Raw genomic sequence first — 5,794 nt, 5'->3', positions numbered from 1 at the left:
GATAGATATGGATAAGATTGTGAGGTCGAAGGGACCACCTGCCGTGACCAGGGGTGGTTAAGTTTTCTCACATGTCTACACGGGGTGACTACGGTAAACAATATGGTTGTCTCCCAATGAGATTACTTGTATGTATATAATGTTGAGGTACATACAGGTAATCACCCCTAGAAAATTTTCCACACTATTTGTCAGGAAGTTGTAGATCCATCTACCAACTTTTCCCGTTATTCCTTTATCACGCATTTTGTGTGCTATTACACCATAGTCACACTTGTCGGAAGCTTTTGCAAAGTCTGTGTATACTACATCTGTATTTTGTTTATCCTCTACAGCATCCAGGACCTTGTCATAGTGGTCCAGTAGCTGGGACAGGCACGAGCGACCTGCTCTAAACCCGTGTTGCCCTGGGCTGTGTAATTGATGGGTATCTAGGTGGTTGGCTACCTTGCTTCTTAGAACCCTCTCAAAGATTTTTATGATATGGGATGTAAGTGTTATCAGACTGTAGATCTTTGCAATTGCTTTACTGCCACCTTTGTGGAGTGGGGCTATGTCTGTTGTTTTTAGTGTGTGTGGGTTGACCCCTCTGTCCATGCTCCCTCTCCATAAAATGCTGAAGGCATGCGATAGGGGCTTCCTGCAGTTCTTGATGAACATGGAGTTTCACGAGTCTAGGCCTGGGGCAGAGTACATGGGCATGTCATTAATTGCCTCTTCAAAGTCTTGTGGAGTTAGAATAACATCTGAGATTTTTGGGATGACCAAATTTTGGGTTTCGTTCATAAAGAATTCATTTGGATTGTCGACCCTTAGTCTGGGCAGTGGCTCGCTGAACACTGAGTCATAGTGGGACTTTTGTATCTCACTCAGTTCTTGGTTGTCATCTGTGTATGTCCCATCCCACCTCAGCAGCGGCCAAATACTGGATGTTATTTTTTCCCTAGATTTGGCATAAGAGAAGAAGTATTTTGGATTTTTTTTTCAGTTTCCTTTATGGCTTTTAGTTTTTCCTGTGATTCTTGTCTCCTATAAGATTCCTTCAGCCTAAGTTCGATATTTGCAATTTCATTGACAAATGCTTCCCTTCATATTTCAGATATATTGGCCCCACTCAGCAGCTCTGTGACTCTCTGCCTTTGTCTGTATAGAGAGTGTCTCTCACTTTCTAGTTTACATCTCTTTCTTTTTCTTAATGGAATGTGTCTTGAGCAGATCTCAAGAACCACAGAATTCATTTTTTTTTCAAGGCAAATGTTCAGATCCATGTTGTTTAGGATATCTTCCCAGCTTGTTTCATTTAGAACATGGTTTACTTGATCCCATTGTATGTTTTTGTTATTGAAATTGAATTTTGTGAAGGGACCTTCACGACTGCTCACATTTTGCTGGTCCGGAGCCCTGTGCATACATGTTTGTTCCTCTATTATGCTGTGATCTGAGTGTATTGTCTTTGATACAGTTATATTATGTATCAGATCATCATTGTTAGCGAAGATGAGGTCCAGCGTATTTTCTAGTCTTGTAGGCTCTACTGTTGTTGAGCCTACTCACATATATGGTGGCATACTAGATCTGTGCCTTGGATTTAATACATCATATACAATGCATGACTCAGTCATGATTGATGATCTTCTATCTGATCACTTCCCTAGACTCACAACTGTCAATCTTGATCACATCTCCAGTAATCAAGGAGCTAAATACAGAAGGAGGAAACTTATTCTCAACCCAGTACACAGAGATAACTTTATTAATCACTTGGATCAATGGTATAAGAATTACGAGCCCATTGGCACACAACAATTTAATGATAATTTAGTTGCCACTATTGAGACTGTCCTCACAGATCAAGTGGGCAGGACCCCTCAAGGAAGGTTCCTTGATGTTGGTGAGGGGCTCTTGATTTAGGGACTTGGATCTGTGCTCCAGTTCCCCGAATTAAGCCTGAATGCCTTCCACATCCCCCCCCCAGGCGCTGTATAATCCTCCGGGTTTAGCGCTTCCCCCTTGATTATAATAATAATAATAAGTGGGTAGGAAAAGAAAACATAGACCTTCCACTATAACTGACAATAAAAACCAATGTAAATACTATAATGATCCACAGCTGCGCAATCTAACACATGCAGCTAGGAGGATTGGTAAAGCATACCGTGAATGTAGAACCTCAGACCTGCTCAGAACGTTCCAAGCTGCACTAACAAATGCAAGGAATAGAAAGGAAGAACTTAGGCAACAGGAATGGGAACAGTTTGTTAGTGGATTAAATAGGTTCACCCCTTTAGGTTTGGCTTGGAAAGGTATAAATAGAATAACCAGGAAAAACACTGACAATGTTGCTCATCCCTTTCCTCTCGAAAAAGCAAATAACCTCATAAATGAGTGATCCAAAACATCCACGCATGGAAACCTACCATCTCATATTAAAACAAATTTAGAGAGTGCTTCTGAAGAAATGTTGAAACTGATTAATTTTATGAGCCAAAATATTGATGAGAGTGACTGCCTCTTCACCGAGTATGAATTAGATAATGCATTTACTAAAGGTCGATCAACTGCTCCTGGAGAGGGTGGTATAACCTATGATATTCTCAAAACTCTAAGGCACGTGCCTGATAACCCTTTGTTGGCACTGTATAATCTCAGTTACATTGAGGGCGTTCTTCCTACTTCCTGGACCAATAGTCTCATTGTGCCTATCCCTAAGCCCCAACAGACTGATACATTTAGACCGATCTCCTTGTGCCTTGTGGAACAGAGCTTTTCACCGTAGCCGCTCCTATATCTTGCCGTCCCCTGGGCCTATCCGAACTCCAGTGATGGCCAAATTTGCAAGTACTGCTGCAACAACATGCAAGGAACCTATAGTGACATAAAAACTGACGGTGACGACAACGAAATGGATTAAATATGACAAAAGAGGGACCGGCATTCAAGTACCAGACCTGCTGCCAGACGTGAACTAGACATGAGACGTTTTCCACTACAATGAAATAACTGACCTCCATATCAACTGCACCAGTGTTTAACAGGAAGACAACATGGCAGAAAACCTGATCAACTAAATCTCCAAGGAAATGACAGGTCTGTAGGACTTTTTTCTTCAGTGCCAAACGAGGGAAAGAATTGAGCATTTAAACATGGCTGACCGGCATCCAAACAGCATCATATCTGTACCACCATCATATCACCTGTACCAGTGCTAACGAGAGGGAAACACAGGAGACATCGTCAAATCAACAGTACAAAACTCCAAGGTTATAGGTCGGATATCCCTCAGTGCCAGTCGTGAGAAAGATCTGAATAGTTAAACAGTCAAGGTTAATGTTTTAGTAGCTGACCTATATTCAGCTGACCAGTGTACAGTGAGAGAATTATAGCAGAAAACGCCAAATATATCTATAAACTCAAGGAAAGTCAGGTTGTAGGTGGCGTTACTCCCCTCAGTGTTTTAAAAATGGCTGAGACAGCAGAACAGGTCAGGCAGTCAACAACACCACACAACCCCCGATAAATGGAATTGAGGGGGATTTGGAAGGATAAAACCATGGATTAAACCTTTCTGATCTACCAGAATGGAAAGGAGTTAGAAGTTAATTGGTGAAGCCAGACTGTGAAGTGAGGTGGGAAGGGGAGTGTGTAATAAGGGGTTAACTGTAAGGGTTTTGTGAAGTTAAGGGAAAAGTGAGCAGTGAAGAGGGTTTTGAAGAGGAAATTTTACTAGTAATTCAGTGGTGATTGCTAAAGCAGATACTAATTGTACTAGGGACTGGAAAAGAGAAATAAATATTATTGTATATGAGTAAAAGAGCGAAGAGTGAAAATGGCAGGCATTAGGGGGGTACAGGCTGCCATAATTATATTTATATTTCTTCTTCAATTCCATGAAGAAAGAAATCAGTCATGGAGGCTGGAAAAGGTGAATGGAGTAACAGTGCCCTGGACAGTAAAAGCCCAACAGTTGCCATCCTACCAGAAAAGTAAATGTCACTATCGCCACAAGGTATGGCAACACCGCATACCCAAACAAAAACAGTGGCACACAGCTCTTATTGTAGCGCTCTTAAGTGGTGATATCCAAATTAATCCAGGACCTCAAACTATTGTGCAGAGGCAAAACAGACAGATAAATGACGGTCTAGTAGCTAGGAATGATAACCTTAACTCCATATGTAATGCATACATAGGTCAATGTGAGACAATACAGCCATTATTATCTCAAACACTACCAAACAGGTGCATACACTGTACTAAAGTACACATGAAAAACAGAAAAAGCACCTTATGTAAAATGTGTAAGGGGTGGGTGCATGATGGATGTATGTACAATTATAGCAACGGTGCCAGAATTCATTTTGTGTGTAACAAATGCACTTTGGCACAGTTACCCTTTAGCAGTGATGATATTGATTTACCTAATTTTAATACAAATGACCCATTGCCATATATTGATGATTATGATTGTTTTATGAAAACAGGCCTTCACTTTATTCATGTCAATGCAAGATCACTTCTTCCTAAATTGGCAGAGATTAGGATTCTAGCTAACAAAATTAGGGCGGCAGTTATAACCATCTCTGAATCTTGGTTGGATGATACGGTGACTGACGACGAGGTCAAAATAGATGGTTACAATATAAAACGCTTAGATAGGAACAGAAAGGGTGGTGGAGTATGTGCCTACATTAGAAATGACTTAGCTTACAACCCAAGACCTGATTTAAATAACAATAAACTGGAGATTCTATGGTTTGAAGTGCTGCTTCCTAAGACCAAACCCATCTTAGTAGGAACTAGTTACCGCCCTCCTACCCAGGACCAGTTCTTAGAAGACTTTTCCAGAGTCTTGTCCGGAGTTGAAAACAATTGCGAGACAATAATACTGGGCGACTTCAATATCTGTTTTCAGCAGCAAAATAACGGGCTATGCAAAAGGTATAAGCAAATTCTAGGATTAAATAGTTACACTCAACTAATTAATACTCCAACCCGGATCACACAGTTCTCAGCCACCCTAATTGACCACATACTTTGTAACCGCTCTGAGAACATTAGTCAGTCAGGCGTCATTACCACAGGTCTTAGTGATCATTTCATCATTTACTGCACCAGGAAAATCACTAGGGATAGGATAGGCCTACACAGGACAATAAAAATGAGGTCAACTAGAAACTGCAGTCAGTAAAGAAACACTGGTAAATAGGCTACACAATTGTGACTGGACAGAGATAACAAGTTGCACGGACGTAAACGATGCCTGGGAAAAATTCAAAACAATGTTCACTACCATTCTTAATAATATTGCACCAGTTAAAGAGGTTAGGATTAAACGAAGAACTGAACCCTGGATGAATACTGAGATATTAGATAATATGAAATTCAGAGACCAGCTGCTAAAAAGATTTAAAGCAAACAGACAGGATATTACAGCACTAAATGAATTCCAAAGGGTGAGGAACAGAGTACAGAGACTTATAAAAGGAGCAAAGGCAAAGCACTACTGCTCAAAAATTGAAAAGTATAAGCATAACCCCAGAAAGCTCTGGCAACAACTAAAACAGTTGGGGTATAGCCATAAGCCAGTAGATAGGTCTAACATAGTACTCACTATCGATAATGAGGTATGCCACGAAACATCTAAGGTGGCAAATTGCTTTAATTCCTACTACACATCTGTTGCATCAACACTAGTAAGTAAACTACCAGCTGCATCAAATACCTTTAACACAGACTCTGATAAGTTTCAAACATACTATACCAATAAAGGGGTAACCCCAAACAGTTGTCAACT

Source organism: Cherax quadricarinatus, chromosome 3 (genome assembly GCF_038502225.1).
Source record: "Cherax quadricarinatus isolate ZL_2023a chromosome 3, ASM3850222v1, whole genome shotgun sequence".
Lineage (NCBI taxonomy): Eukaryota > Metazoa > Arthropoda > Malacostraca > Decapoda > Parastacidae > Cherax > Cherax quadricarinatus.
Note: the sequence above shows the minus strand (reverse complement) of the source record.